The sequence below is a fragment of the Pholcus phalangioides genome, unplaced genomic scaffold, assembly GCF_987345545.1.
Source record: "Pholcus phalangioides strain wild (caught in Gottingen) unplaced genomic scaffold, Ppha-v1.0 ptg000004l_1, whole genome shotgun sequence".
Taxonomy (NCBI): Eukaryota; Metazoa; Arthropoda; class Arachnida; order Araneae; family Pholcidae; genus Pholcus; species Pholcus phalangioides.
Genome location: NW_028301597.1, coordinates 38,455,334 through 38,479,311, shown reverse-complemented (window position 1 = coordinate 38,479,311; position 23,978 = coordinate 38,455,334). Strand labels below are relative to the sequence as shown.

The window sequence follows — 23,978 nt, the reverse complement described above, 5'->3', positions numbered from 1 at the left end:
GGAGACCATACTTACATAGGTACATAGACTTGGTTGAGGGGAGCAGACTTGGAAAAGAAGAGTCATGCGCGCAAATTCTACAATGTTAAACAACAGAAAAGAATGAGATTCATCCAGGGCCCGAAAATGAAACCTGTACCTAGACCCTGTGCATTCAGAGCACTGGTGTTATATGTATATTATACATACCTCTCGGCATGACCCCCACAAGGGCAGGGCTGACAGAGGCCGGAACGATTCTTATCACTTTCTGATTTTTCACACTATAAATTAACCACAGAAGTTCCCGTGAAAAGCTGGTTTGCGGGCTCGCCATCTATTCCAGCCTAGGGGGCCCTTCTGTAGGATGTGGCAGCCTCTCGGTACATGCACATAACTTGGTACTGATATATACTAAAGTAAAATGAAAACTTGACCCAAAATCCTAACCGATTTCCGTAACACAAAAACGTAACAGATTTCCGTCACTCAAAAATCGTCACTAATTTCGGTTGCATAGAAACAGAACCTTTTCGAGTTTGTGATTTTATATTATAGAGTAGATAAGTGTCTACTGCAATACAGTACAACTGGCTTGGTGGGCATCATTGGAAGTTTACAACCACTCACTTTCTCTTCGAAGAGAACTATGAGAATACAAGATTGCTTTTCAGAAACATTATTTCGCAATTCAATGCATTTTAAATATTTTCATATAGCAAAGCATTTTAATTACATATTAAACTTTACTTTTAGATCAAAACTTTTTATAATAACTTTCAAAATAATAAAAGAGTTTTCTATCATAATTTGAAAACACAGTAATGTTAACTATTGATCAAAATTTGAAACCAAAAACTTAACTTTACTTTTTAATCTGATAGATGACGCTAGTTAAAAATAAAATTTCCAAAGTTTTTTTAAAAACACAAATGCTTGAACTTTTTAATGTGCATTTTCACTTTTGTGTATGAACTGAACCGAATTTTTTTTACGATTTTCAGCAGTAAATTTGTACACTGCACAAGCATAATCGTAAAAACAGAAGGGAAAAAAATGACAATCCAACTCATTTTGAAATAGAACTGCTTTTGTGACAGCACTATTCGTTTGGGAACTAATAGATTAGAGGGTTGGAAACATTAAGAATTTGTACTTTGTAGAAAACTCTTCTTTTTAATAATTATTAATTTTATCATTATTTAATATTAGTCATTAATTATACTTTTCATGCAAATACGCAATTTAAAAAAGAAATTATCGCACTCTATAAATAAAAAAAAAACTTCCATATTTTTCGTAGTTGAATAATTTTTTCGACTGCTTTTTCTAGTAGGTTGTGATACTATATTCCTTGGCTCTAAACGAAACACACTCTGATGAATATATAAAGACTTAGGCTACATGCGAATTTTTATACCGTTCAGTAACGATGGGGATCAAATGAACCCACATTGAATATTTACGAATTTTCCTCAATTTACAAAGATATATGAAAATAGCAGGGAAACAGACATTTTATGGATACTTTGCTGAGATGAACTCAGAAAGAAAAGTTTTGTTATCTCCATCGGGACTCGAACTCAGGCCTCTCACATACCGGGCAAGCATGCTACCATCTACACCACTGGAGACTCCATCCTCCCTTCCTTATTTCAAGCACTGTGGCGTGAGGCACTAAATTAGAGGCATTGGTAGCTTCTTTAAAGTTCAGGAAATGATCCCTAGCTGGGACAGTATAGAGTGAGATAGATGGCTTTTTACTCAGGTCAAGATAGCAAGGAAACGGATATATTTTCTGGATATTATATCTGAAAATATCTGTTTCTTTGGTATCTTAAGGTGAGAAAAAAGCCATCTATATTCTATATAAGAACGTAATTTAAATAATTATAATAAATCGAATAGCAATTGATGAGATTCATTCATAAAAACAATGGGTTGTTTAAAAATGTACAACGTACTCTTTGACCCCCGTGCTTCATGCAAAATCTCGGTTTTCTGAAAAAAAAATAGGTTTATGCCTTTTCGAAACTAGTTACGAAGTTCATTTTGATTACATTTTTTCGCAATATACATTACAATATGCTCAGTACATATGGGTGCTTTAGATTTCTTCCAACTGGTTCTTGTCTTGTTTTTAATGGCCACGTTCCACATCGAGTTTTCTTCTTAGGTGGACATCATCTCGTTTGCTACTTGATGGATCGTCTTTGAAAAGCGTCACTTGTTTTCCAAGTGGAATCACGAAACGTCTTCGTTTCTGGCATTCATTCTTGCTACCTTTTTTGAAACTATAGTCGAACAACATATGCGTTGAGGAAAGAGCACTCACATCGACCATATTGTAAAAAAGTGCCATTGGTCATCTTTTTGTCTTTCTCTTTATATTATAGCATCAATTCATTTGAACCACGGTATCTAGACCATATTTTGTTTTGTTGTAATACAGGATTACACGTGGATTTTACTCTGATGTTGCATTTTCCACTCGAGTTGACTGGACATTGCGCTGAGAAGACAGTAAGATTGAATGTTTCTTGCATCCAAAACCGACTGTTATTTACTGCCCTGTGTGTGTGTACGCATTAATCCACTTTTACAAAACAATTGAAAGTTCCGCTCATTTTTTTGATAGTTCCGAAATACATAAGTTGCCGTTGTTTCAATTTACAAACTAGATATTGCTATATACTAGATATTATACTAGATATACTATCTATAGATATACTATCTATAGATATACTATATATACTATCTACTCTATACTAGATATCTATACTAGATATCTATACTAGATATACTATCTATAGATATACTATATATACTATCTAGATATACTATACTATTACTAGATTATATACTAGATATATATACTAGTGAAGAAATTATCGGCGGTCAGAGTGACGGACTCACACTCTCCGTCACTATGTCCACTCGACCTCCACAGCGGCCTTTCGCTATCCAGTAGATCGGACTGCTATCGCATCACATTTACTGGTACAGGATAGAATGCCTTTCGTTATTCTAGGACATCCTCACAGTTTGTTGGCTGTAGTCTGTGCTGATATGAATTGGGGGCAGGCATCAAGATTCCTAGGGGTACACGACTATGTGGGGGTTCTATGACAAATACCAAGTTTTCATGGAGGGGAGAAGTTCATAACTGACAAACCGCTGGGAACCGCTGTTGCATAGGCTAGATTTGAGAGTTGGCTTCCATTTGCTGTCCTTTCTTTCTTTGAAACCGAGCACAATTTCGGTCTAACGCCATGGGCAATTTACTACCGAGTGAGTTGCGCCGGAAGTGTGAGTATGTGTACCTATCATTATGAGTCTACATATAGTGTTGTGTCGGATTTTTCAGTGCTGCCATCTATTTGTCAAAAATGAAGCGAGTGAAGTGTAATGATTGAATATTCGTACTATTGTAGGGCTGTTGCTCTTTGTAGCGAGACTTTTTAACGGGGAGATCGTTTCGCATTCGCACGTCGAATTGGGGGGCTACAGAAAACCAACTTCAGCCGACCACCACTGTGGCGATGGTGGGGTTCCTCCCGGGTCCTCGCAATGCGCGTCCGTCACTATGACCATCACGGCGGCCATTAGCGTTTCTCGATTGTTATACATATCCCGCTGCACATATTGGTACTTTGTTTACATCCATCTTTCACGGGCCGATTAAAACTCAGCTATGTTTCTCGTGCCTCTTGTTCACTCCTGATGTAGAATGTGATGTGATGAACCGTCTTGAAGAAATGAGAGTCCTTTGGCTCAGCGATTCTCTAGGCGATACTCTTCTTTGTAAGAACCAAAACACTTGTCAAGCATTTGAATAATCTGGACCAGAAAGTTTACGTGCTCTGTGCGATCATTCTTGTTTTCCTACTCTCGGTCGCACAAAGCACGACACTACCGAAACTGGTGGATTTTCAAAAAAACTGTTGAGAGCACTTACTTAAAGTTTCAAAAGGTTGTAGATTTGTAGTGATTTTTTATAACAAAAATATTGTTCCTTTAACCATTCTAGACCGAGGCCGTCAATCTCGTTCGAGTCGCGCTCACCGTCTCTACCTAATATCAAAATGACAACACACACTAGGCAACACTGACATATTTTTGAACTCTATTGAGAATAATGCTAATCCTTGAATTGGGCAGTGTAATTTGAGAAAAACCATTTATTCGTCAGAATTAAATCCACCACAACTCTCAAGTCCTCTTACGCACAACTTTTTCGTGAACACTGCGGTGGTAGCGATATAAATGCTGAAGATGTAAAACAAGTCAACACAATAAAACTTACAGTATTGAGTTCAATTACCGATTTTACTAAATTATTGCTAATATTCCGATATCAACAATCACGTGGTCCGATAGCAGCCGAAAGCGCTAGAGTTTCTATTTTATTTATAGTAATCTTAATCCCCATATGGTTCACTCTCATAAAAACTTGAAATAAAAAAGTGTAATTCATGTGTGTGTGTCTTACGGTAAATAAGATAAATCCGATTGCAATACATACTCTAACCGGTAATACTATATACTTACCAACTATTCCAGTAAATTTAGTAAATTTCCCTAAATTAATTACTTTTACCGGCATTTATGTATAATACTCAAGGGTCGCATCATTGGTAAACAAGATAAATCGTACTACAGTATATGATGCACTAGACATGATAATTCATATATGCATTGTATCATTATATCGGGGTACGATCGTAAAATTTGTTATCAGATTCCGACTATATGCATCACACATACTTAACTCATTCGGAATATTTTTCATTATTATCAAATGCAAAATAACACTAATCATAGATAAGGGCGATAAATTTCAAGTATTTATCAAATTTACCAACAACACTTGGTTATTGTACTTAATCTCCGGTAAAAGTGATAATTTTTTTAGCATTTATCAAATTTACAAAAGACGCTCCGGTATTATGCATATTCACCGGTAGAAGTGACAAATTGATAAAACTACAAAAAAAGACGATTGGTAACTATGCATAGTAACCGATTAATCACATTTACCGCAACATACGAGGCTGAGCTATTAAGTAAGTCCAAACTGATATTATATATCTTAAAGTAATAACAAATACTTCCGAAGAATGCATCCATCCAGCAGCATCCATCTTTATGATATTCATTTCATGTCAACTCGTAGTATTCGCAAACATGCGCAATTCAGTTTCAAAATGGTGATGGTATCCTCGCTGATTGTACGATAGAGGTGCAAAATAGGTAGAGGTGTGCTGTTGTGGGCAAAATGATTTTATGCAAAAAAAATATTCACAAAGAAATGCATCCTGTTTATAGATAGATAGATAGAACCGCTCACAACCCCGGACTGATTCATCCTGTTTATGAAGTGTTTAGTGTTTATTGCGTAAGTGCACAATTGGGTCAAGAAACTTCCTCAAATCCGCTCAAAAATTCATAACAATGGTCGAAGCAGGCATCCCATGTTGACTGAGACAGAATCAACACTGCAGCAGGTGGAGGAATTGATTCAGGCTGATCGGCATATAGCCAGCACCTACTGCAGATAAAAGTCCTCCGCACACTGCTCGTGATGTCAGCAAGTAGTCCATCTTCTCTCAGAATATTCAGATATTCAGAGAGAATAATCCCACCGCACGTGCCAGTATCATCGATATGGGCGTGCCCGAGTGGTGCAGATGGACTATGAAGGTTGCCGTAAGGTCCACGGGTTCTATTCCGGACATCGAACGTCAGAAAGAAATTCTTTACCTACCTAGCCTGGGGTGACCACCGATTGACGGAACCTTCATTCCCAACCGAACTCCACCGGTTGGAAATTGCCGTATGGCAATGCATGGCCAGAGTTGGTGTGCGGTAAAGTAGTAGCATCATCATTGTGTGCGGAAAAGAAGTAATCGGGCTCAGATTCAGCGATTCCTACGTCCCACATCCAATCACTGTGTGGTATTGGATGGCGTAGAATCTTTCCTGGTATTTATGAGCCTACCAGGAAGATTTTACGCCAAAATGAGAAAAACGAAATGCTGTGCTTCAAAATATGATAAACTTGCTATGTAGTAGTCTTAATGACGTTGCAGATGACCTAGGCAACCCGTGCGGAGGCCTCTCTAGGAGATGCTGATACAAAAATTTGGTTGGGAACTTCAACATCCAACTTACAGTCCCGACTTATACCCCAAATGGTAGTCCGCTAAAAATCATCTTGGAAGCAAGCTCTTTGGAGATGATAAAGAGGTTCAAGATGTCCTATACCCGGCTGAGACAGTCAAAGAATTTCATGTAGTTGGTATTGGGACACTGATAAAACGATGGGATAAGTGCATAAATATTGGTGACGATTATGTTGAGAAATTAAAGTAGTTTTGAAGTGATTATCGCTGTAGTAAATTATTTTTTAATTATCTGTTTTTACTCTCTTAACGACTCATCTGCGCTTCTGTATATACATGCGCCATCTATAAGTCATTCAAAGAAATTCACCTTAATAAAAGAAACTCTGATCATCACAGGATGATTTTAGCAGGCCACCATAATCATCTGAGGATGATGGGGTCATTCTGAGGGTTAAAGTTATCCTTGATTCAAATTCTAGATTTTGAGCTTGTTCACACTGATTTCTACACCAAATATTAGACACATAGTGATTCAAAAGTCATGAAACGTTTTGAGAGATATTTTTCTAAGTTTTTAGTTTTAGTAGTTAAGATATTTAGTTTAATATATATATATATATACAGTCAAACCTCGTTAGCGAGTCACTCTTGGGAGAGCAAAAATATGACTTAGTAAGCGGAGTGACTCGTTAAGCGGAGTATGCCATAGCTGTGTCAATTCCTGCCTGAGGACAATTGGGACTTCCAAAAAAGTGACCCGGTAAGCGGAGTGACTCGTTAAGCGGAGTATGCCATAGCTGTGTAAATTCCTGCCTGAGGACAATTGGGACTTCCAAAAAAGTGACCCGGTAAGCGGAGTGACGTGTTAACCGGGTGACGCACTAACGAGGTTTGACTGTATACACACCCCGCATATATATAGTCTAATTTTATACATATACTAGGGGGGCTCTGCCCCCCTGCCGCCTTTGGCGGCCAACCCCCCCCCCCCCCCCCCCCCCACTTCTCTCCCGGACATATCTTGTTTATTTCGTCCCACTTCATCAGCGTGCTATGGAAAAGGGGAAAGGGACGTGTGAAAGCACCAGCCTACTGAAGAAGCGAATTTTAACGAAAATAATAATAAAGCAACAAAAAACAAATGAGATTCATCAAGTATCCCCAGAAAACTTCCCCATGGGGGTCCCCAGATTCAATTCGCTGAATTTCAGTGGGGCCCCACACTGGATATATCTTGGGCTACCGATGTGTTGCAAATTTTACAATGTTAAACCACAAAAATCAATGAGATACATTCAGGGGCACCGAATTACAACCTGCCAACATTTCCATGAAGCCTGCAAGCTTGTCGGACACCCCCCCTGTGAGAATTTTTCATTTTTATCAATTTTACAACGAATAAAATCCAGGGCCCCACATCCAGTGGCGGGGACACAATACGCAGATTTTTAGTGGGGCCCCAGACTGGCTATATCTCGGTTTCGGCTGTGGCAAATTCTACAACAGAAAAGAATGAGATTCATCCAGGGCCCCCAAAATCAAACCTGTAAACATGGGGCCCCCCGACTTGGAAGCTTGTTGGTCATCCCCCGGTGCGAGTGCCATGAAAAATTTTCATTTGTATTCGTTTTACGAACGAATAAAATCCAGGGCCCCCAAACAATTACCCGGGACACCAATTCGCATACTTTTGGTGGGGCCCCAGACTGGCTTTATCTTGAGGTTCCGCTGGTGCGAATTCTACAACAGAAAAGAATGAGATTCGTCCAGGGCCCCAAAATGAAACCTGTAAATATGGGGCCCCGACTTGGAAGCTTGTTGGTCATCCCCCGGTGCGAGTGCCATGAAAAATTTTCATTTGTATTCGTTTTACGAACGAATAAAATCCAGGGCCCCCAAACAATTACCCGGGACACCAATTCGCATACTTTTGGTGGGGCCCCAGACTGGCTTTATCTCGGGGTTCCGCTGGTGCGAATTCTACAACAGAAAAGAATGAGATTCGTCCAGGGCCCCAAAATGAAACCTGTAAACATGGGGCCCCCGACTTGGAAGCTTGTCGGTCATCCCCCGGAGCGAGTGCCATGAAAAATTTTCATTTGTATTCGTTTTACCAACGAATAAAATCCAGGGCCCTCAAACAATTACCCGGGACACCAATTCGCATACTTTTGGTGGGGCCCCAGACTGGCTTTATCTCGTGGTTCCGCTGGTGCGAATTCTACAACAGAAAAGAATGAGATTCGTCCAGGGCCCCAAAATGAAACCTGTAAACATGGGGCCCCCGACTTGGAAGCTTGTCGGTCATCCCCCGGAGCGAGTGCCATGAAAAATTTTCATTTGTATTCGTTTTACCAACGAATAAAATCCAGGGCCCCCAAAATGAAACCTGTAAACATGGGGCCCCCGACTTGGAAGCTTGTCGGTCATCTCCCGGAGCGAGTGCCATGAAAAATTTCCATTTGTATTCGTTTTACCAACGAATAAAATCAAGGGCCCCCAAAATGAAACCTGTAAACATGGGGCCCCCGACTTGGAAGCTTGTCGGTCATCCCCCGGAGCGAGTGCCATGAAAAATTTTCATTTGTATTCGTTTTACCAACGAATAAAATCCAGGGCCTCCAAAATGAAACCTGTAAACATGGGGCCCCCGACTTGGAAGCTTGTCGGTCATCCCCCGGAGCGAGTGCCATGAAAAATTTCCATTTGTATTCGTTTTACCAACGAATAAAATCCAGGGGCCCAACCAATTACCCGGGACACCAATTCGCATACTTTTGGTGGGGCCCCAGACTGGCTTTATCTCGGGCTTCCGCTGTTGCGAATTCTACAACAGAAAAGAATGAGATTCGTCCAGGGCCCCAAAATGAAACCTGTAAACATGGGGCCCCCGACTTGGAAGCTTGTCGGTCATCCCCCGGAGCGAGTGCCATGAAAAATTTTCATTTGTATTCGTTTTACCAACGAATAAAATCCAGGGCCCCCAAAATGAAACCTGTAAACATGGGGCCCCCGACTTGGAAGCTTGTCGGTCATCCCCCGGAGCGAGTGCCATGAAAAATTTTCATTTGTATTCGTTTTACCAACGAATAAAATCCAGGGCCCCCAACCAATTACCCGGGACACCAATTCGCATACTTTTGGTGGGGCCCCAGACTGGCTTTATCTCGGGCTTCCGCTGTTGCGAATTCTACAACAGAAAAGAATGAGATTCGTCCAGGGCCCCAAAATGAAACCTGTAAACATGGGGCCCCCACTTGGAAGCTTGTCGGTCATCCCCCGGTGCGAGTGCTATGAAAAATTTTCATTTGTTTTCGTTTTACCAACAAATAAAATCCAGGGCACCCAAAATGAAACCTGTAAACATGGGCCCCGACTTGGAAGCTTGTCGGCCATCCCACGGAGCGAGTACCATGAAAAATTTTCATTTGTATTCGTTTTACCAACGAATAAAATCCAGGACCCCCCAACCAATTACCCGGGACACCAATTCGCATACTTTTGGTGGGGCCCCAGACTGGATATATCTTTTGCTTCCGCTATCGAAATTTTTCAACGTTAAAGCAGCAAGAAAACAATGAGATCCATCAAGGGCCCCTGGAAATGAAAACTTTTTACTTATACGTGAAATCTTCCCCGGGTACCCCGACCCTGTGTTGGGAGCACTGCTGTTGTGTGTGTATATTATACATATATATACCTCTCGGCATGGACCTCCCCCCCCCCCCCCACAAAGGAAGGGCTGACAGGGGCCACAACGATTCTTATCACTTTTTGATTTTTCACACTATAAATTAATCACAGAGGGGCCCCTGAAAAGCTGGTTTGGGGGCTCGAAATCTAAATTCCAGCCTAAGGGCTCTGCTGTAGGATGTAGGAGCCTCTTGGTACATGCACATAACATGGTCCCGATGGGTCAAATGGGTCCCGATATGTGAATATCGACCCAATATCGATATATGATATATGATATCATATCGATATATGAATATGAATGTACGATATATGAATATGAATGTACGATATATGAATGTGAATATCGATATATGAATCGAACCCACTTCCGTAACAGATTTCCGTCACTCAAAAATTTCACCCACTTCCGTCACTCGGTTGCTTAGCAACAGGCCCTTTTCGAGTTAGTTTTTGATTTTATATTATAGAATAGATATATACTCAATATAGATCAAACATTGTCTTTTGATCGTAAATTAAAGTAATTATTTTCTTGTTTTTAAATGCTATGAATTTAATTTTGAATCTTTGTTTAAACTTCCAATGTTTTTGTTGCGATATTGCGCCGTAATATTACTAACACCAGTGTTTTACGTGCACCCATTAGAAAAGAGAATGTGACCTTGAAAATAGTTTGCGTGAGCAAAAATAAAAACGTTATTTCATCATGGGCGGAGATGCGTGGGGGCATTGCCCCCCCCCCCAGCATCAAAAGTGGAGTGAGCAGATCTAGTGTATATGAATTGACATCATCATCATCGTTCCCCCCCCCCCCCCCCACAGAAATAATGACCTTGCCCCTCAGACTTCAAGTCTATCTCCACCTATGTATTTCATTCTAAATTTTCTTTTCCATGCTAGTTTTTGCTTGAGAGGTCGTGTTTTAATATAACTTCTTAGAGGTGAATTAAAACTGACTAGTGCGCTATCAAATTCGAAATGATATCGACTACAATCTGCAAAGGCGTCAAGTTATTGAAAATATTGGGAGGGCTCAAAAATGTTGTAGGTATTATCCGAGGTGGTGGTAAACATTGAGTGGGCTTATGGACGAGATAGATGTTTACGCCAATGATAATTCGGCGTTAAATAGTTCGCTAGCAGTTAATCAGGCATTATATAGTTATCCGCCCATATATCATACCTAATAGTTTTTATTTTTGGGAAGGTAAATACACTTTAAAACCAATTTCTCTTTAAGTATATATATATATTTTTTTTGCTATGTTTCATTCCACGTCGATGATTTATGCTTGTTGCTAGGATCTAAATGCTTAGTTAACGTGCAGGGGATTAAATTCGGGAGCGTCGGAAGATCAGATTCGTAGATCCGTTAGAATCTCGTTATAGATCCATATCGCATAAACTTCATGTATAAAAATTCTGATTTTTTAAAATAAATTTCGATTGCTCGGATGAATTGCAAGAAATACTGGAGTGCTTGTTCATCCATGGCTCCGACGCAACAGTTTTACTAACAAGCTTCTATAAAAAGTGCTTAACGTAAAAGGTTTTAAAATCTATCGTTTAAAAAAAACGACACTTGTTTTAATACGAGAAACAAATAATGTATCAAATGCACGTTCCTCCGCCGAAAATCGCTTCCTCTGTAATGACTAATATTCAATCATAGATGTCCCCCCTCCCCTCCCCTCCCAATCTCCATATATAGGACTACATCCACTTTGTAATGGAATCGCTAAACCTGTTTGTGCAAGCATATAAAAAGCATATGAAAAATTTTCATTTGTTTTCGTTTTACCAACAAATAAAATCCAGGGCACCCAAAATGAAACCTGTAAACATGGGCCCCGACTTGGAAGCTTGTCGGCCATCCCACGGAGCGAGTACCATGAAAAATTTTCATTTGTATTCGTTTTACCAACGAATAAAATCCAGGACCCCCCAACCAATTACCCGGGACACCAATTCGCATACTTTTGGTGGGGCCCCAGACTGGATATATCTTTTGCTTCCGCTATCGAAATTTTTCAACGTTAAAGCAGCAAGAAAACAATGAGATCCATCAAGGGCCCCTGGAAATGAAAACTTTTTACTTATACGTGAAATCTTCCCCGGGTACCCCGACCCTGTGTTGGGAGCACTGCTGTTGTGTGTGTATATTATACATATATATACCTCTCGGCATGGACCTCCCCCCCCCCCACAAAGGAAGGGCTGACAGGGGCCACAACGATTCTTATCACTTTTTGATTTTTCACACTATAAATTAATCACAGAGGGGCCCCTGAAAAGCTGGTTTGGGGGCTCGAAATCTAAATTCCAGCCTAAGGGCTCTGCTGTAGGATGTAGGAGCCTCTTGGTACATGCACATAACATGGTCCCGATGGGTCAAATGGGTCCCGATATGTGAATATCGACCCAATATCGATATATGATATATGATATCATATCGATATATGAATATGAATGTACGATATATGAATATGAATGTACGATATATGAATGTGAATATCGATATATGAATCGAACCCACTTCCGTAACAGATTTCCGTCACTCAAAAATTTCACCCACTTCCGTCACTCGGTTGCTTAGCAACAGGCCCTTTTCGAGTTAGTTTTTGATTTTATATTATAGAATAGATATATACTCAATATAGATCAAACATTGTCTTTTGATCGTAAATTAAAGTAATTATTTTCTTGTTTTTAAATGCTATGAATTTAATTTTGAATCTTTGTTTAAACTTCCAATGTTTTTGTTGCGATATTGCGCCGTAATATTACTAACACCAGTGTTTTACGTGCACCCATTAGAAAAGAGAATGTGACCTTGAAAATAGTTTGCGTGAGCAAAAATAAAAACGTTATTTCATCATGGGCGGAGATGCGTGGGGGCATTGCCCCCCCCCCCCAGCATCAAAAGTGGAGTGAGCAGATCTAGTGTATATGAATTGACATCATCATCATCGTTCCCCCCCCCCCCCCCACAGAAATAATGACCTTGCCCCTCAGACTTCAAGTCTATCTCCACCTATGTATTTCATTCTAAATTTTCTTTTCCATGCTAGTTTTTGCTTGAGAGGTCGTGTTTTAATATAACTTCTTAGAGGTGAATTAAAACTGACTAGTGCGCTATCAAATTCGAAATGATATCGACTACAATCTGCAAAGGCGTCAAGTTATTGAAAATATTGGGAGGGCTCAAAAATGTTGTAGGTATTATCCGAGGTGGTGGTAAACATTGAGTGGGCTTATGGACGAGATAGATGTTTACGCCAATGATAATTCGGCGTTAAATAGTTCGCTAGCAGTTAATCAGGCATTATATAGTTATCCGCCCATATATCATACCTAATAGTTTTTATTTTTGGGAAGGTAAATACACTTTAAAACCAATTTCTCTTTAAGTATATATATATATTTTTTTTGCTATGTTTCATTCCACGTCGATGATTTATGCTTGTTGCTAGGATCTAAATGCTTAGTTAACGTGCAGGGGATTAAATTCGGGAGCGTCGGAAGATCAGATTCGTAGATCCGTTAGAATCTCGTTATAGATCCATATCGCATAAACTTCATGTATAAAAATTCTGATTTTTTAAAATAAATTTCGATTGCTCGGATGAATTGCAAGAAATACTGGAGTGCTTGTTCATCCATGGCTCCGACGCAACAGTTTTACTAACAAGCTTCTATAAAAAGTGCTTAACGTAAAAGGTTTTAAAATCTATCGTTTAAAAAAAACGACACTTGTTTTAATACGAGAAACAAATAATGTATCAAATGCACGTTCCTCCGCCGAAAATCGCTTCCTCTGTAATGACTAATATTCAATCATAGATGTCCCCCCTCCCCTCCCCTCCCAATCTCCATATATAGGACTACATCCACTTTGTAATGGAATCGCTAAACCTGTTTGTGCAAGCATATAAAAAGCATATGAAAAATTTTCATTTGTTTTCGTTTTACCAACAAATAAAATCCAGGGCACCCAAAATGAAACCTGTAAACATGGGCCCCGACTTGGAAGCTTGTCGGCCATCCCACGGAGCGAGTACCATGAAAAATTTTCATTTGTATTCGTTTTACCAACGAATAAAATCCAGGACCCCCCAACCAATTACCCGGGACACCAATTCGCATACTTTTGGTGGGGCCCCAGACTGGATATATCTTTTGCTTCCGCTATCGAAATTTTTCAACGTTAAAGCAGCAAGAAAACAATGAGATCCATCAAGGGCCCCTGGAAATGAAAACTTTTTACTTATACGTGAAATCTTCCCCGGGTACCCCGACCCTGTGTTGGGAGCACTGCTGTTGTGTGTGTATATTATACATATATATACCTCTCGGCATGGACCTCCCCCCCCCCCACAAAGGAAGGGCTGACAGGGGCCACAACGATTCTTATCACTTTTTGATTTTTCACACTATAAATTAATCACAGAGGGGCCCCTGAAAAGCTGGTTTGGGGGCTCGAAATCTAAATTCCAGCCTAAGGGCTCTGCTGTAGGATGTAGGAGCCTCTTGGTACATGCACATAACATGGTCCCGATGGGTCAAATGGGTCCCGATATGTGAATATCGACCCAATATCGATATATGATATATGATATCATATCGATATATGAATATGAATGTACGATATATGAATATGAATGTACGATATATGAATGTGAATATCGATATATGAATCGAACCCACTTCCGTAACAGATTTCCGTCACTCAAAAATTTCACCCACTTCCGTCACTCGGTTGCTTAGCAACAGGCCCTTTTCGAGTTAGTTTTTGATTTTATATTATAGAATAGATATATACTCAATATAGATCAAACATTGTCTTTTGATCGTAAATTAAAGTAATTATTTTCTTGTTTTTAAATGCTATGAATTTAATTTTGAATCTTTGTTTAAACTTCCAATGTTTTTGTTGCGATATTGCGCCGTAATATTACTAACACCAGTGTTTTACGTGCACCCATTAGAAAAGAGAATGTGACCTTGAAAATAGTTTGCGTGAGCAAAAATAAAAACGTTATTTCATCATGGGCGGAGATGCGTGGGGGCATTGCCCCCCCCCCCCCCCCAGCATCAAAAGTGGAGTGAGCAGATCTAGTGTATATGAATTGACATCATCATCATCGTTCCCCCCCCCCCCCCCCACAGAAATAATGACCTTGCCCCTCAGACTTCAAGTCTATCTCCACCTATGTATTTCATTCTAAATTTTCTTTTCCATGCTAGTTTTTGCTTGAGAGGTCGTGTTTTAATATAACTTCTTAGAGGTGAATTAAAACTGACTAGTGCGCTATCAAATTCGAAATGATATCGACTACAATCTGCAAAGGCGTCAAGTTATTGAAAATATTGGGAGGGCTCAAAAATGTTGTAGGTATTATCCGAGGTGGTGGTAAACATTGAGTGGGCTTATGGACGAGATAGATGTTTACGCCAATGATAATTCGGCGTTAAATAGTTCGCTAGCAGTTAATCAGGCATTATATAGTTATCCGCCCATATATCATACCTAATAGTTTTTATTTTTGGGAAGGTAAATACACTTTAAAACCAATTTCTCTTTAAGTATATATATATATTTTTTTTGCTATGTTTCATTCCACGTCGATGATTTATGCTTGTTGCTAGGATCTAAATGCTTAGTTAACGTGCAGGGGATTAAATTCGGGAGCGTCGGAAGATCAGATTCGTATATCCGTTAGAATCTCGTTATAGATCCATATCGCATAAACTTCATGTATAAAAATTCTGATTTTTTAAAATAAATTTCGATTGCTCGGATGAATTGCAAGAAATACTGGAGTGCTTGTTCATCCATGGCTCCGACGCAACAGTTTTACTAACAAGCTTCTATAAAAAGTGCTTAACGTAAAAGGTTTTAAAATCTATCGTTTAAAAAAAACGACACTTGTTTTAATACGAGAAACAAATAATGTATCAAATGCACGTTCCTCCGCCGAAAATCGCTTCCTCTGTAATGACTAATATTCAATCATAGATGTCCCCCCTCCCCTCCCAATCTCCATATATAGGACTACATCCACTTTGTAATGGAATCGCTAAACCTGTTTGTGCAAGCATATAAAAAATATAATTGAGAAACTAGAATAATCTCCCCCCCCCCTTTTCTCTCTCACAAAAATATCCCAAATTTCCACTTTTGGTTGATTCTTACATTAGGGAAATGTATATATACATATATATATATTTTATATTGAAAGAAAAGGAGCGAGAACAAAAACATTAAAAATGTTAACTAGCATTCGGTGTACTTTGCCATGCATGCTTACATTTATATCATCGCACAATATCTGTGTTTCCTTCACGAAAATGTAGTTCTTATATCGTTTCCTGACTTTTGATTTTCATATTTAACTGAATAAAGACATTTAATAGCGCAGTGCGACTCTGAGTTTATTCCAAAGACAAGTTTTAAATTCTGTGTTTGGAATTACTATTTTTACAGGGTCATTACCTATTACAGGGTCACAAACTTTTATATAGTGCAGGAGCCATATTTGAGAGTTGGCTTTCACTCGCCGTCCGCGAGCTGTTATAGTTATGGTTGGGGGAATTGATACTTTATTTGCATCCATCTGTCAGATGGAACTCTGTTATGGCCCACGTGCCGAAAACTGTGCTCTCCTGACTTAGAATGTGATGTGAAATGAACCAATTTGCAGAAATCGTGGTATTTTGGCTCAGTGATTGCACAAGAAGAACTCGTATTCAAGCAGTTCCTTGTAAGAGCGAAATTGGAACGAATTAAAAAAAACCTGTATCAGAATGTTTACGTCTATAACAGCGGCCTATCAACTCATATTAGTGCCCTATCAACGCATATTAGTGACAGAATATCGTGGAAGTAAGATGCTCGTTTACCACCACGTAGGTTTCTTTCTTTGTTTCGAACCTAGCACACAACTCAGTTCTATCGCCATGGGTTATTTACTGCCTAGTGAGTTGTGCCGGAAGTGTAAGTGCGTGTTCCTAACAGTCTGAGTGCGTCTCTAGTGGTGTGTCCAAAGTTTTAGTGTTGCCGTCTATATTTAAGAAGTGAAGTGTAATGATTGAGTATTTGTACCGTTTGTTTACCTGTCGCCCTCTATGGCAAAACTTTTTAAAGGGGAGATTTTCACCACAGTAAACCGACTTCAGCCGACCGCCACTGTGACGCCAGTGGGGGTTTGAATCCGGGACCTTACGGTGCGAGTAGGAAAATATGACCTCTCTACTATCAAAACGGCAGCATGAACAACCGGGGGAAGAATAAAGATAAAATATTCTCCCTATCGAGCTTAAAGTCACTACTGATAAATGGTGACTTCATTCCAACCCGCAAATGGCAGTATATTGCGTACAGTGATGCGGCCGGAGTTGGTGGGTGGTGAAGTATAATGTTTATGTGCTCTGTGCGGCTAAAAATATCGCCATGCTCTGAGTGACAAAATTCTTTACCATTTTCGGGTGAATGGTAAGCTCGCTTTTAGAGCCTGTTTTAGCTCTAAAATCGAGCTTACCATTTTTGTTAACACAGAGCACGACATTTCCGGGACTGGCGAGTTTTCAAAAATTTATTGTGAGCTATTCATCACATTTACGTTTCAAAAGATTTTCCGATTTGTTCCATAGCGAAATTGTTCGTTTAATCCCATTTAGACCGAGGTGATAAATTTTGTTTGAGTCGTGTGCACCTTCTACGCCAAGCATGATAATGACAACACCCTTGAGGAAACTCTGACATATTTTCGAAATCTAATAAAAATGATACTAATACTTGAATTCGCAATGCAATATGAAAAAAAAACAACAACAAATTAATGATTAGAAAATCCAACACAACTATCAAACCTTCTTAAAAACTTCCACTGTGCTCGCGATTAAAAGGTTGAAGAAGCTAATTTAATCCAGACCAATCAATACTGTAAAACTAACAGTGTTGAGTTGAATTAACAATTTGTTGCAGATGTATAATTACCAGCAATCATGCAGTACGGTAGCAAATGAAAGCGCTACTTTCTTTCGCCTAGTCCAAAAGTTTTTGATCATAGATCATTTTTGTCGCACCACGGTCATTCTGCACACGAGGGCTAATTTTAGACCAGGACCTACAATTTATTGCCGATTCCGAACGGCAGGCTTGCTTTTTATAAACATCGAGAGGTTGGAGATTGGTGCGCTAACCCCTCAATGGGGGCCCCAAAATTTTTTCTGCGGTCATGTCGCCGTTTCTGTTGTATCCCTATGTCAGGAAAGTTTTCTGACGAAGCGGGTATCGCGCGAACTAGCGACACCTCTAAACATCCTTTGATACTTAAGGCGAGTATATTATTGTCCTGGGTTACCGCGCCCCCGAGAAGTTTTTGTTCTAATCTGAAACAATATTTTCGGTTGATTATCAAACACTGCATTTTTGAAGCGATTTTGAAAAATAAAGTGAATAATAATCTTAACCCCCTCTTTGGTTCACCCCCCAAAAAACAAATAGATTTTGTTTGAAAAAAATGAAAAACAGAAATGAAACATGAGCGCAGCAACTTAATTAGAGTGAAGTTTTTGTGATTATCTATAATGGTTAAGTGTAGGTAAAATATCCAGAGTTTGTTTTGATTTTTATGTTATTTATAAACAGACTAAATCTCGCTTACAAAGTTGAACACTTTTTACCTTGAATTCTATTTTCAATCTTCTCAATTTGGTAAAATCTTATAAATCTCTGAACATGTTAAATCTCATCATCTTTCAAAATAAGGCACCGAAAAAATATATGTATTCTTTTGGAAAATATATGTAAAACGTGACACTTATGTTGCCATATTTTGTACTGAAATGGGAAATAAAACACGTACTTTATAAAATACCGGAAAAAAAGTTGAAAAATAGGTGTGATGGAGTTTTTTTTTAACTATATGTAATTTGCCGTGTATATTCAAATATACACAGACCAATGCAGGGTAAACAATCTAGGTCCCGTATATATTTGAAAATGTCCAAAATTTTTTTTTCATATATGAAAGTTTTATGTTTACTAGCGCCATCTATCAGATTAAAAAAACAAAATTATACAAAGTTTCGGGAATAGACATCGGATTTCGCGATTGACTAATGGGAAGCATTTTTTAAAAAAACATGTTGAATTTAGACTTTTGAAATTTAGGGGTCATTTTCAAGTATTACGTCAGCATCGAGGAGGGGGGGAGGGGTTTCGGATTTGCTGACTTTTGATGCCAAAGGGGGGAGGGGGGTTTGAAGGTTGCTTACGTCATCAACCACCCCTTTTTGAAGATATGAAATATTCTAAGCTGCTGACGGGGGGATCAGTGTTTTGCTGACAAGCAGGGGGGTCAAAAATGGTTGAAAATCTGCTTACGTAATACTTGAATGGCTCCTTATATATTTTTTCAAACTTTAAAAATTCATAAAATTCTAACGAATGGTCAGATATCAAAGTCCGAGTCTGTTCTACTAACACATATCCACTAAACGTTCTTGCAAAAATTCAGAATTTTTGTGACAGTAGGTTACACTATAAATCAGTATTTCTTTCTTTAATTACGAAAGAACAAATTAACCGATTAACAGGAAATTTTTAGTATTTTATTCGCAATCAAATGAAATATTTTTTGAAGTCATTTTTGAAAATTCGACTTTTTCAAGTCGAAAGAGTAGTGAGACCCCCTAAATTTGTTTTTGTCATACTCATGGTTCTCTTTGAAGAGAAAGTGAGTGCTTGTGAATTAGGGTCATCAGTTATAACGGGTCAAATTCAAACTTCCGATGAAGCCCTCGGGTCATCAAACCCAGTCATACTGTAGACGCTTGTTAGAATATATAGTCGAGTTCAGTTATAGCACACCCCTTAGATGATTCGGGAAGTGTATGCTATTAGCAAGATTGCAAACTAGCTTAAAACCGCAGCATGAAATGCGTTATTGAGATTGTCATGGACAAAATAAGCTTATGCAGCACGTAATTGAAATGTAATATGGCATGAATATAATTTTTGATTGATATCTGAAAAGTTTTGAAAATTTATTAGAAAATAGGATACAACAACATGCTGACATTTTTGAAAATGTCAATGATTTTTTTGAGTTTGTGCAAAGGTTTTCCTATAAAATTGACAGTGTGCTGTACAATTTATTCATAAAGGAAACTTATCGATGTTTACAAATTTTATATACACGTCATTAATAGCAAATACACTTGAATTAGCATAGCTTTTCAACGGTGAGAGAGTGGATTCAAAACATTTGTTCTTTTTATCACCACCATCCATGAAGTGATCACAAAGTAACAAAAATAAGTAATAATTAGAAAAGCATACACGTAACATAATTTATGTCCTCAGTCAAACGATAAAACGAAACAAATTAGAGTTTAAAATTAAATTACATATTTTGTGATATTTGAAAGAAAATACAAGGAGAGAAAGAAAAGATTATATATTTGAATGTGTGGACATGGTAGAACCGTTAATTCATAATGTGATAAAGAAAGCTGGGACAGGGAAGAGAGCAGTAGCTACAACAGCTAGTGATATGCTTTCGGCCCTATGACGACATCGCTATAGGTGACGTATACATACTCCATTGTTTCTCTTGACCCGAAAGGAAGATAAAAAGAATAAACGGAATACCAGACCAGAATTTAACGTTTCTGTCGCCTCCTAGCCTTTGCAGGCTATCTGGCGACTTACAGATCACCAGGGGTGGTGTGTGAAGGAAAAATAACAAGTTTTCGCATGCGTGTAAGTTGTGTAGTGTAAATAATGAAAAGAGCCAGGAGAGTATTGTTTACAAATATTTGCAAAATGAGTGCTCATCGAGATAAAACACAAGACAACACAGTTGAAAGAATAACGGGGAATTGTCATAAGGGGGGGGGGGGAATGATATCTATCCAAAAAACCTCAAATATTATAAAATTGTACACAATCGAGAAACGAGACACCAATCAGAGGTATTTAAATCAATACAAGATGAGTTCATGCCAAAATTTTTGTGTAAACAAGTTCAGTCGGCGGTATAGATACTGTAGAATTGACATCAGTCATATAACTATGTATAATCAAGAACGTCAGAGAAAAAGTTATACTGAAGAAATCTGATACAATAGAATTTATTTTAACGATTTTTTTATGCAAGATATACAGAAAACTGAATGTTGTGAAGATATTTATTTTTTAAGGAAGGGGAAAAACTCATCTCTACCGGGACCCTCGATTGCCGGACGAGTGCTCTCACCATTAAGCTACAGAGGAGATAGAGATTTTCCTTCGCTATATATATATGCCGAACGGAACTGTGGAATGGACTGACGATCAGCTAATCTCATGCACGACAAGCCACCAGATGGCTATATATATATAACATGATGTCGCTCTCCACTTGTTAAGGCAACATATACAGATATATATCTTCATAACATCCAGTTTTCTGTATATCTTGCATTAACAAGTGGCGAGCGACATCTGTCGTATAGATTTTTTTTTTTACTTTAATTCAATGAAAAATTTTTAACAGTATAAAAGAGAGCGAAAAAATAGACGGACAGTAAAAATGAAAATAAATGAAATCTACACCTGATATTAACTGTCCCCATAACCAAATCAAGTTATTGTTTCCATTTATTTGTTTCATTTATTATTTGATATGAAGTGAAATTAATTTTTTATTTCATAATGCTTTTGCTTAAATTTTATATAATTTTATTTCATTCTTTAATTTGTTATCGCGGCGTTGCATTACTTCGCTAACTGCAGTTGATGAAATAAAAGGAAGTACTTTCACAATCGAAGGAGTTCATAATTGATTGTTTATTAGCTCGGAAGAACGAGCCAGCGAAAATAATATTTTTCTTTTTAAGAATGACTGATTGACTCACTTACAAGGCGTGGTGATGTGGGGGAAAGATAAAAAAAGTGTGGATTAATTAGGGGTATTGATAAAAACACGAACGGAAGACTCTATATATACATATGAAAATGTCCTCTCCACCTGTTAGTACAAGATTCATTGAAAGACTGGTTATTTGTGGAGATGTGAAGACTTCAAGAAAGAAAATTCATCTCTGCTTCCTCGGGGACCCGAACCCCGGTCTCTCGCTTGCCGAACGAGTGGAATATTTCAACCTGGGAGCGTAAATATATGTTGAAAGGCTCCGTACATGGACGGCGGCAGCAATCAACTAATAGCTCGTGAATGATATAGGCCACCAGATGGCCACATGCATATAGTATTTGCTGCCACCATCCATGTACGGAGCCTTTCAACATATATTTACGCTCCAAGGTTGAAATACTCCGTTTCAATAGCTTAGATGGTAGAGCACTCGTCCGGCAAGCGAGAGACCCTGTGGGGGCAGAGATGAATTTTCTTCCTTGTAATCTTCATCTCCACAAATAACCAGTCTTTAAATGAATCTTGGAAAATCCTATTCCGTTTAAAAAATCCAGTATTGCCGCTTCAACAGTTTGGTTATTTGACATCGGATTAAATTAATCAGAGAACAAGTGTTAAAAAAATGTAAAGAAACATTTAATGGAAAGATGGGATTTTCCCAGGAAAATAAGTTATTTCACGAGACAGAGAGTGGGTGGAGGAAAAGAAAACCTCTCTTTTTATATGTCAGTGATAACAACAAGTGCTTTTTGTAAGTATGTACAGACAAGCACGCGCCCACTGTTCATTCCAGAAGATGGAATGCAGTCATTTTGAACGATGCCAAGGATTTATTTCAAACACCAAATGGCGGAGCATTCCAAATGTGAATACCCAAGAAGAAAACTGCATTTTTCGTGAATGTTGTTTTCGTTGTAGGGGTCGGGATAGAGTTTCTGGTGGGGCATCTTGCTGGATAATCCGTGTGTAGGGATAGGGAAAGAGGGAGTAAGTGTTGGTTTATGTAGAGTGATTCGCACATTATTAAAGCTAATCGATATTTTACTGAGCTATCTAACGGAAGAATTCGTCAGAGCTTAAAAAGGGGCGCCGTGTGCTCAATAAATGAGGCGAAGCTCTCATCAACCTCAACATTTTCTTTTGAGAAATTATCAGGGGGTTGCGGAGATGCTTCAGCGGCATAGATGACGGAGTTTGAACAAAAATTGACATTATTAAATGTCAATTTTTTTTTGTCATAATGGTATGTATTACCGATAGGTAGCGATAATGTTAGAAAACATTTTAAGTGCCGTCTGTTGGGCAAAAATGTATCTATTTTGGCAATTTAATTTATCATTTATTGAAAACATTTTAGGTCTTTTTCGAGAGAAAACGTCAAGATATCACCCGCATACAACGAATGTTGTATAAAAAAGTCTGTTTTTGACTATATTTTCCTAGGGGTTTTTTTGCAGTATGCTATATAAGAATTATTTTCTTAGTTAAGACCATCTTTTAGTTTGTTTATCCACAGTGTATTTTCTAAGCAGGGTATGTTATAATAGAAATAAAAATATATGCATGCGAATGGGCCAAATTTCAATATATATATATATATATATATATATACACACACAAACTTACAATATACACACTACACGCTATTGACCTCAAGGGATTAGAATGTCCTTCCACCAGCCTTATTATTATTGGGATTTGTACAATTTGGTCATTGTTGCATAAAGTATATATTCTCGTAATTTTTGTATTACTGAAACAAAGAGTATATACATACAGACGAGTTGTTATATTGTGTTGTTATACTTTCGTTACAATATAGATTCTAGATTGATTTTTATTGAAAATGTAAAGATATATTGTTACTGAATCTTATGTTATTATTTGTATTATTTATTACATTATATAGATTCATTATTTTTGGAGCAGAGTAGCTATAAATGTTTTGGAATAACGTTTTATTTGTTTTTTGATAAATAATTTATACTTGGTATAAATTATTTAATCTAGGTCATTGTTTCCCAACTTTTTTTTGTCCCATCACCCCCCTTCTCCAGAATTTTTTTCCTCCCATCGCAATCTAATCCATAGAATCTCATGTTAAACCCGTAGCTTCCACCGCTCCCCTGGAGCATTCCATCGCTCCCCAGGGGGCGTTAACGCCCACGTTGGGAATCACTGATCTAGATGAACCTCTACTTACATGTCTATATAAGTACATTACTGTCTCTCTAGAAAGTGTTGACTCCAT

At 38.3% G+C, this 23,978-nt stretch overlaps 1 protein-coding gene across 4 annotated transcripts in view; it reads left to right on the top strand.

Annotated features, from left to right (window-relative positions):
* The window catches only part of LOC149087388 (atrial natriuretic peptide receptor 1-like), a 435,567-nt gene that overhangs the window by 326,333 nt on the left and 85,256 nt on the right, over nucleotides 1-23,978 (top strand). The gene's annotated exons all lie outside the window — the stretch shown is intronic.